Raw genomic sequence first — 14,661 nt, 5'->3', positions numbered from 1 at the left:
ATAGTGTGTGACTCTCCATCCGTAAGAAAATGCTGAACTGAAGTACCTACTGCAACCTTTTCAATTTGCATTCTTTTTGAATTAAATTAAATTAAATTACATTCCTTTTAAGTCAAAGCTACAGCAGAGCTTATTGCCATATACAGAAGTATAGGTATGCACAGGTACTCAGCATTATGAATTCAAAATGACAACCTGATCAATTCCTGCAATTTTACAAATGAAATATAAACACAAAATTTTTTTAAAAGGAAACATGTCATCTATTTACACATATTGTAATGAACACATTAATTTTAGTGTTCAGCTATCTTGGTAGTGATCATACTGTACATTGCTAGGAATCAGTTCCCAGTACATAATGCCTTTACTGTGATTACTTATATTTTCACTATTACGAATAATCATATTTCTGCACCTCCCCTTTCTACTTCCAAATCACAACATCTGTTTAATTTACTCATTTCCCTGCCTAATATTTTTAAAAATTTGCTTACAAGATGTAGGCACTGCTGACTAGGGTAATACCTAATGCCCTCAATTTGTCTATAGAAAATTTCTCCCTCCCCCAATTACAAAGGTCTTGAAGTCTTTGCTTTTGGAGATCAGTATAATGACCCTGTTCTCCCAAATAACCACACACTCCCCCACCCTCCAAAATGATAATATACTGGGAGCCCTGTTCACTGAGATTTATTTCTTGATACATGGCAACCTCCAATTCCATTCCTAGCGGAATTGCAAGTGCATCACCATTTACCCCTCTCTCTTCCTCTTCTGCTTGTTCCATGCGATCACATTTGGACTCAACTCCTTTTTCAGCAAGAAATCAGCAACTTTCAAAAGAAAGATGAACACATGGCCTCCAAGTTTGAGCACAGCAGGTCTAGATTTCAACAGCAGGCAGAAACTACTTTTACTTATCATGGACTGTTCAATCAAAATAACCCAAAACAGGGGCTTGCCTCTCTTTTACTGTTTAAAAGGGCACTGTTTCCTTCACTACATCCTCAACAAACTTCTTATCCTTGCTTCTTTCCAAATAAGACCCCATCTTTCTTCCAAAGAAGAAGCCATCTCCAACTATCAATTCATTTTACCATGCACCAGGTTCCAAACAGATCCCCAGCGTTAACAAGAATTCTTCTACCAACCTCTGCAAGCACCTTTCCCACGCTTATAATACAATAGATTAAGGGAGCTAGGGCTTTACTCTTTGGAGAGAAGGAGGATGAGAGGAGACATGATAGAGGTGTACAAGATAATAAGAGGAATAGATAGAGTGGATAGCCAGCGCGTCTTTCCCAGGGCACCACTGCTCAATACAAGAGGACATGGCTTTAAGGTAAGGGGTGGGAAGTTCAAGGGGGATATTAGAGGAAGGTTTTTTACTCAGAGAGTGGTTGGTGCGTGGAATGCACTGCCTGAGTCAGTGTGAAGGCAGATACACTAGTGAAGTTTAAGAGACTACTGGACAGGTATATGGAGGAATTTAAGGTGGGGGCTTATATGGGAGGCAGGGTTTGAGGGTCAGCACAACATTGTGGGCCAAAGGGCCTGTACTGTGCTGTACTATTCTATGTTCTATAAGTGTGCTCAGTGGAGTTCAAGTCTAGAGATATTCTCCGTAAATTGTATAATGCACTTGAGGCCACACCTTGAGTACTGTGTACAATTTTGGTCTCCATGTTGTGTGAGGGATGTGAAGGCACTGGGGAGAGTTCAGAGAAGGGCCATGAGACTCATTCCAGGGTATGAGCTATGGAGAAAGACGGAAAGAACTAAATCTTTTTTAGCCTAAGTAGACATAGAACAAGAGGAGACATGATAGAAGTAAGGTGGGTGCCAGCTGCACTTCAGAATTAATCACTTCAGAATTAATCCAATATCAAGGACACGGGACCACAGGTGGAGACTGGTTGAAGAGAGATTTCAGACTAACATCAGGAAGAATTTCTTTACACAGCGAGTTGTGGACACATGGAACAAACTACCTGGTTGTGTAGTTGAGAGTAATATCTTGGAAACTTTAAAATCTAAATGATAAAAAAGATCTCATGCTTTCCCAGCATATATGACAAATAAACTGTTCTCAGGCTTCCAGCTGGGAATGGGTGTCGATTATAAGCGATGTTTCGATGACAAACTCTGCATAATCAGGGATGAATGCCTGGGCATGTCTAATCCGGTGGTGTTTATACCACCATTGTCCATTCCTCCTGATTGGATGAGGACTAACCAATCAGGTTTCCACTCTCCCACCATGTTTACAATGGAATTCCAGTTCTTACTTACAGTGAGACCTTAATCTTTGTTAAAATTCTTTTCCTGCTGAAGGCCTTCGGGCCGAAATGTCGAATCTACTTTTTTCCATAGATGCTGCCTGCCCTGCTGAGTTCCTCCAGCATTTCCTGTGTGTTGGATTTCCAGCATTTGTTCGTGCTAAAATTCTTTTCCTCTAGTTTGATTTCAATGGCTTCGTTTACCAGGTGGTCCCAAAAGCCACTGGCGTGGCGCAGTAGTTTTGTGCCAAAGTCATCGCTGTGGCCATTGTGAATGCAGTATTCTTTTACCGCTGATTTCTCCAAGTAACCCAAACAGATAATCCTTCTGTGCTTCTCGATGCGGGTTTCCACCGTGCATCCAGTCTGACCAATACACGCTGCTCCGCATTCACAGGGAACCCTGTAAGCACCAGCCAACCCGAGTCCCAGGTCATCTTCGATCAGCATAAGCAGTAATTTGAGCTTCTTTATGGGTCTATGGACGGAATGAATCTGGTATTTCTTCAGCACCCTGGCGATCCTTCCAGAAACCATGGAAATACAGGGAAAGCAGGCAGTGGCGACAGGTTCCTCCTCATTGTTAGGTTTCCTGGTTTTCCATCGGCTCTGTCAAAGGCCCAGTTGATTTCCTTCACCTTGTAGTGATTCTGTTTTCCCTATATTTCCATGGTTTCTGGAAGGAAGTTCAAATCACAGTTTACATGAGTCAAAGATGACCTGGGACTCAGATTGGCAGGATTCCCTGTAAATGTGGAGCAGTGTACATCGGTCAGATGGGACACACCGTGGAAACCCACATCAAGGAGCATAGGAGGTGTATCCATTTGGGTTACCTGGAGAAATCAGCAGTAACAGAACATTGCAACTGCAATGGCAATAGGATTGACTTTGATGGCACAAAACTTCTGTGCCATGCCAATGGCTTTAGCGACTGCCTGGTAAAGGAAATCATTAAAGTAAAACCAGAGGAAAAGAATTTTAACAAAGATGTTAAACAAGGTGGGAGAGCAGAAACCTTATTGAATGAGGACCAACCAATCAGAAGGGACGGACTACAAGGGTATAAATACCACCGGACTAGACATGTCCGGGCATCATCCTGATGAAGACGGCAGAGCTTGTCATCGAAACATCAGTTATAATCGATACCTGTACACAGCTGGAAGCCCGAGAAGTGTATATTCCTAAACACAGTAGTTATTTCAACACACTAGGTGAATAGAACTTTGGCAAGCTTTGTTGGGCCGAATGGTCTGTTCTTCTCAAAAACTCTCTAATGTTCTAATGTTTTTTACTACTCTGACCCATCTCTAATTGGTCTTGATCTTCTCTACTTTTTCACTCCCTCCTTGAGCCACTGTTGGACTGAATATTTGGCAAAAAAGGTTCATTCTTCAATGCATAAATATAGAATAGATGTGGCAAAGTGCACATGAAGTGATAATACCAATTTCTACTCCACTTTCTAATCAAACACTCCTTTTATCTCCTAATTTTACCCCATGCACCCATTTATTAAGAATGTGCACTTTCTATCCTTTCTGCGATCACTGGACCGTTATTCGACAAGATAATAAAAGGTCAAGGAGGAAATAATGAATACCACTGGTGCTGGTAAAATCTCAGATCAAAACAAGGAGATGCACAGGCGTGAGATGGGTCAGCTGCTGCGTGGTGTTACAACAACAACCTTGCATTCAACAGCACCAGGTTAAGGAATTAACTGTGGACTTCAGGAAGAGGGAAAAGGCTTAAAGAACATGTAGTTTCCCTTGAGGGATCCGCAGTGAAAAGGGTGAGTAGTTGCAAGTTATTGGATGTCAGCATCTCAAAGGATTTATCCTGGGCCCAACACATTGATACGATCTACTTAATTTGGGGTTTGAGGAGATTTGGTGTATCACCAAAGACTCCTGCAAATTTCTATAGATGCACGATGGAGTGTATTCTAACTGAATGCATTGCCGCCTGGTGCAGAGACTCCAGTGCACGGTATTGGGAGAGGCTGCAGATGGTTGTAAACTCAGCCATCTCCATCGCAGGCAGTACCCACCCTGCCATTTAAGACAGATTCAAGAGGCGCTGCTTCAAAAAGGTGAGTCCATCACTAAGGGCCTTCACCAATGGGGACATGCCCAATTCTTGGCTCTACCAGTGGAGAGGTAGTACAGGAGCCTGAATGAACTTAGGAACAGCTTCTTCCCTGCCATTGGATCCCTATTTCCTTATTCCTTTTGTTTTGCACTATTTTTATAATCTACTGTAACTTTTGTCTTTGCACTGTACTGCTGCTGCAAAATAAAAAAAAAACATGACTAAGTCAGTGATAATACGCCCGATTCAGAAATACATAAGATCAAGGAAACATAGCTTTATAACAAATTATTTGGAATTTTAAAGAGCTACAGTAGAACACAGCTTGAGAAATCAACCAGAGCTGGGTATACATCAGGGTAAAAAACAAATTTCATTGTTCAGTCACCATCCACTCTCATTTACAGAAAGTTAAGATACTTTAATGTGCAACCTTGATATGAATAAACAGTAAATTGTTCAGTATTGATCAGAACTTAAATTCAAACATGGTCACAGTTTATGCCTCCTATTAAATGTGTGTGTCACGCAGAGCCCTGTAGATTCTAATGGACTGTGCAAGTTAACTCAGCACAGTTCAAATAGGAGAATGCAAAATCATAGAAATTGTGGAAAATAAATTCAAGTGGCAGAGGAAGATGAAGCTGTTCCTGAATCATTGAGTGTGTGCCTTCAGAGTCCTGTACTTCTGTCCTGATGGGAGCAATGAGAATGAGGTATGTCCTGAGTGATGGGAGTCTCTTATGATAGATGCTGCCTTTCTGAGGCATGGCTCCTTGAAGATGCCCTGGATACTACAAAGGCTAGTATTCATACTGGAGCTGATCAGATTTTTAAATTTTCAGATTTTAAAAATTGATGAATCCTGCATAGTAGATTAGAAATTAATTAAAACATTTTAAACTTGAGAAATGTCACTGCACAACAGTTGAGTAAAGAAAAACTGGATTCTTAAATGTATCAAGTAATACTTGTGATATAAAGAATTAAAGTATCTCAAAACCCAGCTACTTTGTTCAGATCTTTGAGGAACACCAAAACTAACTTTATATAAACTCGAGTGATTTTAATTGCAATTTATACACAAATCATCAAATGCATTTCAATGTGAAAACTCATTGCCAGCCATCATTCCATATGCCATATGGGGCTTCATTAACAAGGATTAATTGTGTGACAATGTAAAATGATTTATTGTGAAGTAACTGCCCTGTTCATGTTTAAATTCTATTGACTAATAAAAAACACAAGACATACAAGTTGACAGATTGTGCACATTTGTAAAGTGAGTGACAATCAAAATTACCACACTGTGCTTGTTGCCCTCCTATATCTGACCCTGTTTGGAATAACGGAGTGCGCAATTGATCTCAGCTGCACACAATGACATGAAACTTTACAGACAGTTATGGAATAAGCTACAAAACCAGTCCCTAAACAAATAATTATGTATTGCTAGTACAGAAACTAATCCAATTAAAATACAAGTGAAACACCACAAAAATCACTCAACTGCTTTAAAGCAAATATACAAGATGAACGGTAATGGTGTTCGGAAACATCATCAGGCCATGCATCTAGTCGTAGTCTACACTCCCACCCCCACAATACGGCGGAAAGTTGCCGCATGCACTTACTTTCCTTAAACTCCGGTGCATACCCATATTCATGCCTAAATATAGTCAATTTTACACAATTCCCACTTCTGAAATACAGTAAAACATATAATCTGTGCTTTTTGAGTTGCAGTTTATCCTGGTAATAAACAGACCAAGTGCTCAACGACAGAAGTTAATGTGATATGAAAATGCATGAGCAATGACATTTTGGTCAGCACAAAAATCAGGCGCTTTTTTCCCCCTTCACAATTTGCAATGCTTTCCTCATTCTGTGCACCGCCCCCTCTAACCATCTCCCACAATCTGAGATGATCTCTCTTACACGTAGCAAGTTGGCTGGCTGCCTGAATACCTTGCAAACAGCAGGCGGCCGCTGTTGAGGAGCCTGCAGAAAATAGTCCCGCTGACCACGTTGGGTTCAGCAGAAGGTCAGCAGCTGATTTTATCAGGGGACAGGGAGAAAGTGGGGTGGGATCTTTGGGGTTGAGGTAATTCGAGGTTCCCTCCGGGGTACTAAAATAAAATCCAAACTTCACTTCAGTGTGCCTCAGTCAGGTTCATCAAGCTGCTCCAGTTTGATTGGAAAAGGCCCCATTTCTCATTTGCCAGAACTCAAGCTGAGTTGTCCATCAAAAGCTTGAACCAGTGCCTACTGCTAGGTATCTCACATGCCTGCTGAATACAGCAAGATAAAGCATAATACAGCCAGAAAGCAGAAGGATTCAAGAGGCTCCCTCGCTGCCCGTAATTTATCCACCCTCCTTGCTTAGCTTCGACAAGATTAAACTTTTCCCCAAAGGAAAATTCACCTCCATCCACATCTGTTCAAAATGAATCTTTTCAGGCAGTAACAGATTTTGATTTCAGCAACAAATCAAACCTTACACATTAAATACTTTAATCTGCTGAATTAATCTGTCAAGGGCATTGAGTCAGGGTTGTGGTTTCAAATTGAAAAGAGACTGCTTGTGAGAATGTCAACCAGAGCTGAAAACCAGTTGTGTCTGAAAAAAAAAGTCTCTTTTCAAAACAAAAATCTTTCTTGTGTATCACCCTGCGAAGAGACAACGGTAAATCTATACTACATAGAAATGTGTTAACAATCAGGAGAATATAAATGACACAAATGCAAATCAAGTGAAAAACAAATTAATTCATGGAGGGACTCGATCCCCATAAAGGATATTTTTTTCATACTTTAAAATAACTGCTTTCAGTCAGAGTATTAAAATGAAATATACTTTTAGTTATTCTTCATGTTAGTCTAAGGCAGGTGTTCCCAACCATTTTTTTAATGCCATAGACCAATAACTGTAAGCAAGGTATCCATGAACCCTAGGTTGGGATCTCCTGGTCTAAGGTGAAGCACACTATCTCATCTCAATTCTCAAAAATGTTATTTGATAGTGACAGTAATTGAGATACAATTTGAATTCTGGGGCAAAATATAATTTTTATGGTACTGAACATTTACTTTATCATAACTTTTCTTCATCACCCATCAGTGAACCACACATTCCAGCGCTCAATTTCCATTTTACTTATCATTTCAGAACTGGTCACGGTAAGACATTGATTAAAAACTCTACAGTTAAATCAATGAACAAATTACTTTGCACTGCAGTTCGAATAGAAGAGAAAATCATCGCAGCAAATCAGATATTTTTCAATAATCTCAACAGGCTCAATCCCAATGGATAGTGCTGTCTGCGTGGAGTTTGCATGTTACCCTCCACAAAACAATGAAATACAGGGTGGCTAGTTTAATTTATTTAGGAATACAGCACATTACCAGGCCCTTCTGGCCCAACGAGTGTGTGGCATCCAATTATACCTATGTTACTAATTAACCCACAGGTCTTTGAGGAACCCCACGGGGTCATGGGGAGAACATACAAAGTCCTTATAGGCAGTGACGGGAATTGAACTCAGGCCGCTGGCGCTATAATAGTGTCGCACGAACCGCTGTACTACCATGCTGTCCTACCGGTTAACTGGCTGCTGTAAAATTACTGCAGCCATAGGTAAGGCAAAATAAAAAATTCTAAGGGGAATAGATGGACATGCAAGAGAGAAATAAATGAGTTGTGGTACTCATAGGCTTGTGCTGCTGAGAGCCATTATAAACTCAAGGGGCAAAATTAATTGCGTGCCATACTCAGTCAATGCAGCCTAATTATACTCCACATTCATGTTACATGGAACGGAACTGGACAACCAGCTAAGCATGGAACAGATAGGTAACCCCACTTCTGGACAAGACAGTCCCTAGTACAGTATATAAAAGTTCCCCGGTCTGTGACTACGTCATTAGGTTGTATTATCTTACCATGCTAACAACCAATCAGGTCAACGCTAACCGTGCTGTCAGAAGCATTATGATCTATGGTGGAAATTGCAATCCACAGGAGTCGCTTCATTTCTCTCGTGTCGCTCTATTTATCAAATAAAGCGCCGATAAAGAGAATGTACCGGGGAGGGCGAGAATGAATGGTCAATGGGTTGAGATTATTGCAGTAACTCTAACAATATTACAAGAGTGAAATTTTAAGGTCTGTAACTGGTGTGAAGATAAACTTTTAAAAATACAACAAATACTTCGAAGCCCCGGGAACTTTATACATGAACACGATATACAATAATGCTATATTGATTAAACATATACACCCTCCCCAATAAAAAGAAATCAATTCCACTAAAAGTGATGGGGGGGGGGTGGAAATCACAATCTGAAGATGACTCAAAAAAAAGCTCTTTTGCCTTCCAGCAGTTCCACCCAACGAAAGGTGGCAGCACTAATGAAGAAAATATAATTGTACAAAAACAAATCTAACATCCTCAGCGTTATACTGGAAATGGATGAAAAATCAACATCCATTTTTAAAATATAAAACCATTGTATAGAAAGAAGTGTACAAAATACAGAGATACTTAGAGCGGGGGTAACTTAGGCCAGCAACACCTTTACAGACCCGGATCGATCAGAGATACTTTGCTGCATCATGAAGCGCTCACAGACCATGTCTCGAAACAAAAAGATAGAATTAGCGCACAGTGAACGTTATAGTGGCTCAGCTAATGAAGTACATTCTTTGCCCCCCCCCCGAAATGCACTCCGCACTCAAGATGAAGCGGATCAGCCGCGATCCCAGTTTGAAAAGATGGATTCCCGACCACTTTCTCCTGATAGCAACCGTATGCTGCCACAAACTTACCAGCCGAGCTGGAAGAGGAGGAGGAGAGGGGCAGCCTTGCCCCGGTCTGGTGAGAGAGTAAAGTGAAGGAAAGTGGTAGATTTCTCTCAGTCACGATGCGGTCTGGAAAGTGCTGTCACTGCAGCGGTCCACAACTGCCACTTACTCCACACCACACCCACCGCATTGCAGAACTGCTGGCAACGGGGAAAACAATCAAAGCTGCAATTCATCTTACAGACCGAGAGAGATGAATCAAACAGGAATCACCCGCTTTTCCTCTGCACGGTAACACGTAGATACGATTCTAATTGTAGTTACATTCAAAACGTTATATAACGTTATGTATAACTTACAAATATAATGGGCCAAAGGGAACACACATGCACTTAGAATTACCCTTCTGACGAAACCAAACTTGACTTGATTTCTGGACGAGATTCCCACATTTGAAGGTCCGCGCTCGCTTATTCCACTGAAGCCCCGCGGTCATCGACTTTGTTAATTCACGAACAGAAGTGCTGTTCCGCCTGGTTTTTAAACGCAGGTAAAAGTGCGTGTGTGTTCACCCGGCTAAAATCAGCAGCGGGGGAGCTGACCGGAGCAGCGGGTAAGCGGTGAGAGTGCGCTCGCTGCTCGAAGCCTGCGCGCTTCCATCCTCCGGATGAGACACACAACCGGCACCAAGAGAATTTATCGTTTTTAAAAAAAGAAACCACAAAACAAAGCACCAACGACCCCCCAGAAAGTTAAACATGGCGCTGAGGACAAGCGGCGGAAAGTCGGGGAGAAAGGCAGCGTAACCCTACCTCGGACGGGCGTCCCTCCTTGCGGCAGAGGCAGTCCGGGGTGATGCGTGGGGCTGCGCCTACACCGACACCAGCGCCTGCCCCCGCAGCGGGGCACCGCAACTCAGGCAGCGTCCGCAAGAAAGCCGGGCTCCCGCCAATTCACTGCCTCCACCTCTCCCCTCCGGCCGCTGCCGCTGTCTGTCTGTCTGGCAAGCAGGCAGGCAGGCAGTCTGGCGAACGGGAAAGGGATGAAAGAACAGCGCGCTGGTGACGGGCTTGTCAGCGCGCAGTGGTAAAGAGTGTACTGTATCACGGAAATAGAGGGGGAGCCGGAGGAGGAGCTCTCCCGACAGTCTGAAGTCGCCACCACAGATGGGGCAAACAAGCGCGGTAAGAGTTCGGGGGCTGGAAGCTTCGCAGTGGAGTATAATTAGAAACAGATTGCTTCAGTAGGGTTACACACTGGGCGGTTCTTTCCCCGGCTGCATAATGTGATGCACGACAATTTGCAACCTCCCTTCGCTGCTTCGCTGCTGCGCTGTAACATTTGAAACAAATCAAAGCCTGAAACTTTTAAACACTCTGGGTCTATATACCGTACATTCTGGCGATATTGCGCACGCATTTAGACATATTTCTCTCCTTAAGCACTCAACATAGTTCCGTTTTATCGGTTTGCTACAGTTATGTGCTCATGGCATTGATCTTTTGATGGGTCGATATTGTCTCAAGCGTTCCACTTTTGGTTGGGTACAAATCCTAGGCATAGGTACATTCCAAACGTGTCGTTATTGCTAAGTATGCGAAAAAAGTAAGCAAAAAAAAAGCCACTTTTAAAGCAAAAGCGAGGGAAGGAGTAAATCCAATCGCATTGAACTACAGAAGAGGGTTTAATCCCTAGATTGATCTGGATACATCATATCCAGACGTTGAAGGTATAACGAGGGTTGAATCGCCCCACGGTTACTCGGGCACAACAGCATCAACTCTCACTATTCCAGTTCCTTAAGTTATTACACGCCATGTGTTTATAGCAGCTTAGCTAGTCAGGCAGCATCTATGGATGGGAATAACCTGATGACCTGTCGTAGTGTCTCGGCCCGAAACGTCGACTGATTGTTCCCACCCCGACCTGCGGAGCTCCACCTGCAGATTGTGTGTACGGCTCTCGATTTCCTGCATCTGCAGTGCCTCTCGTGCCCTTAAATGATCAGGTGCAGTAACTCTTTATACAGCATTCTCCCGACCAGAGGGAGTCATAATCCTTTTCCCTCTATAGTCAAAATCCCGTCGAACAAAACTCATATTCGAGTGAAAATTTGCCTTTATGAATACTGCTGTGAGATTATTATTACCGCAATACTAGCCAGTCATAAAATATGGGGGCACGGGAGTCTTAAATGTAACTTTGCTTCTTCCAAGTCGAATCAGACAGTTGTAATTGCACAACTGAATGCTGTTCCAAGGCGCGTCGTCCTGGCTGGTCGGGAGAAACCTCAAGCAGAGATCTAGCAATGTATAAACTTAAACAAGGCTCATCGCTGTCCACTGACTCGAACCCCCGAAGAAGTCGGGTGTGTTGATCTATAGCAAACAGCGGAAATGGGGGGGGGGGGCGGAATAAAAAATACTTCCGATAAATCCGCCCACATGTAAGCAAGCTGTGAAGCGTAGTATTGAGATTTGAGCTCGTGTATTTTCCGCATCAGTGAGGAATTGCGTAGGTTCGCCTATGTGTAAGCAAACACCGAGAGTGGGGAGGATAACGGTGTCACCCCCTACCCTGGAAGCACACAAGGCAATTTTTAAAATGTGTAATCACCCGCTCCATGGGCCAACATGGAACAAGTCAGGATAATCACCATCTACAATTATGAAACACCTATTCTCACCTTGTCTCCTGCAATCGACGTATCAGAAGACAATAAGACATAGGATCAGAACTAGGCCATTCAGCCCATCGAGTCTGCACCATTCCATTATGGCTGATCCCAGATCCCATTCAACCCCATACATCTGCTTTCTCACCATATCCTTTGATGCCCTGACTGATCAGGAAAGGAGCAAAGTTTCCAACAAATTTGTTTATGACCAACTTTTTCTCACAGTTCTGTTAGGGATGACTGAGCATTGGAATGGGAAGGTTAAAGCAGACAAAAAAAAAGAAGGAAAAGAGCATCTGCAGATTTTCTCTTGTTTAAGAAAAGAGTAGAACTGGATTTGGAGACCAAAAATTAATAGAGAGTTTGAGCAAACAGGGGTTGGAAACCGAAAAAGTCTGGATGCTCCTTACAAAGGACCTAGTAAATAAAGCAACTGAACAAGGAGACATTAATACCCGAGTAACTCTTGAAACACAGCTTAACAGTGAGTAGGTATGGTCTCATCATTCCTGGGTACAGATTCTTCAGGTAAGACAGAGGTGAGATTAGAAACATAGGGGGTTTTGGCAATATTACTTTCTTCACCTAACATGAAAGTAAATTTCAAAGGAAAACATATTTTGTAATTACTTTAATATGAGTTAAGGAAACAATGCATGCCAGTAGAAGGGGTAATATGCTAAAAGGATCAATAAATTGAAATAAAGAATACAAATGGGGCAATTATATTCCTAGAGGTAACTATAAAGAAGTATCATTTTGAATTGCAGATTTGCAGGCAAATTTATGATGTAACAACTGTGGGACATTTCTTTATCATTAAATGGAACACCATTAGCTTAGCAAGAATAAATGGGACAGGATTTCACAACTGCCTTCAGGAGATCATTTCTCTGTCGTCTGTAGCAATATTAACAGGGCAACAGGCAGGATAAATCCTGGATCAGGTTTTAGGGAGGCTGGCAGGGTATCATGGGAGCGCACTTTGGTGGTAATGATCTTGATTATGTTGGATTTAGCATAGTTTTGGAAAAGAGCAATCATAAAATGGGAATAAGTCAATGCCAGCACATTGGCAGAGAATCGATCAAGAGATTCAAAGAGTTCAGCATTTGAATTTTCCAACAATGAAGAAGAATGGAGTCATCATGTCTGGAAATCACAAGGTGACAAGGTGCAGAACTGGACAACAAAAAACGGAAGCTTATACCAGTGAGCCTCAGATATTGAAAGCGCAAGGGTGAATTTGAAGAGGGAATTACAAAGTTAGGAGCGGGCATGAAAGGGTTTGGAAAATCAAAGGAAATGCAAAGTTTAACAGCACCATGAAAAGCAAGAGGATAAACAAGGAAAGAATTGAGATTATTATGGAGCAAAAGGTAATCTTTGTGCAATGGTGGAGGATGTGAGAAGGCAATAAATGGCTTCTTTAGACTCTTTTTGCTTGCAAAGCCACTCATATGGTGACATTGTATTAAAGATTCATGATTGCCTTTCTTCACGAGGGTCAAGAAGAACAAAATGATTTTTACTCCAGATCCAATGCAGCAGCAAAAAAACACACAATAAGCATAAAGAACACAACAGAAACAAAAATAAATAAATATAGAAGCAATCCTATAAAACAGAATGTACAGGTAACTGTTATATCCTTAGACTGACTGTATGTATATTCATTCATTCATAGCTTGTCACACCAGACAGTCAGCCACTCTAGTGTTGTTTGGTTAATGTTGAGCAGGTCAGTGTCAGCTAAATCAGGTGAGAGTGGGCAGTTGCGCAGAACGTGTTCAATGTTCTGCACCCTTTCGCCACACTAACAGGATTCGCTGGTCTTTAAACCCCACTTCACCATATTGTCTCCTGTCCTACAAACTCCCGCTCTCTCTCTGTCGACAGCGCACCACTTCCGTCTGTCAAGCAGTGCCCCGTCTGGTAACATTTCCGTGGGGTCTTGCACTGTATTGTTTGGTGGGGTTCTGGCTTCCGTTTGTTGCCAAAGGTCAATCCTGTATGTTTGGGGGGATGTTCCGTGTGGTAGTTCCTCCACTGTAGCAAAGCTTTTCCTCGATTTTAGGTGGTTGGAAACTGGCACATGATGGTGTAGCAGGTGCCGTGGATTCAAGTTTGGTTTACCTTTTTCAATTTTTGTTGTAGTGTGTCTTTGGATCTCTGGGGGAACAATGCCTGCAAGTCTGTAAATGACGTTAAGTAGGTGTGGGGCGCACTGTGCTCGTGATTATTCGGCAGGCTTCGTTAAGCAACGGGTCTGTTTTCTTCGCATGGGCTGATCTACCCCACACAGGTGCACTGTATTCTGCAGGTGCATAGCAGTGTGCTTGAAGTGTGTGAGCATTAACTCCCCATTTCGTGCCTACTAATTTTTTCAAGAGAGAATTGCGAGAGCCAACTCTCCCTCGGAGTTTTTGGATGTGGGTGGCAAATGAGAGTGTCCTATCCTCCATCACGCCCAGGTAAATTGGAGTTGGATGGTGTTCGAGCTCCTTCCCACACCAGAAGATCTTGAGTTTCCGAGCTGCTTCTCGATTCCTCAAGTGGAATGCACACACTTGAGTTTTTGATGGATTTGGGTTCAGAGACCATTTTTCATAATACTGCTTCATTGCTTCGAGGACTACTGTAAGTCGTCTTTCAACTTCTTGGAAGGAGTTAGCTTATGTTGCTATGCATAGGTCATCTGCACAGATAAACCTGCGTGTGTTAGGAAAGGTTGGTTGGTCGTTTGTGTAAACATTAAATAGTAGAGGTGCCAGGACTGATCCCTGTGGTAGTCC

At 42.4% G+C, this 14,661-nt stretch overlaps 1 protein-coding gene across 6 annotated transcripts in view; it reads right to left on the bottom strand.

The window, feature by feature from the left end:
• The window catches only part of LOC140195118 (band 4.1-like protein 3), a 194,225-nt gene extending 183,903 nt beyond the window's left edge, over positions 1-10,322 (bottom strand). For 2 of the 6 annotated variants that reach the window (XM_072252907.1, XM_072252935.1), the window contains exon 1: positions 10,002-10,320. The gene's annotated coding sequence lies outside the window, so the exon portion shown is untranslated. Of the gene's footprint in view, positions 1-10,001 lie in introns of all 6 variants that reach the window. The other 4 variants (XM_072252946.1, XM_072252897.1, XM_072252917.1 and 1 more) reach the window with 4 other exon arrangements.
• Positions 10,323-14,661: the final 4,339 nt, after the last annotated feature.

This window comes from Mobula birostris, chromosome 1 (genome assembly GCF_030028105.1).
Source record: "Mobula birostris isolate sMobBir1 chromosome 1, sMobBir1.hap1, whole genome shotgun sequence".
NCBI lineage: Eukaryota > Metazoa > Chordata > Chondrichthyes > Myliobatiformes > Myliobatidae > Mobula > Mobula birostris.
This window is presented reverse-complemented; position numbering and strand designations above follow the sequence as displayed.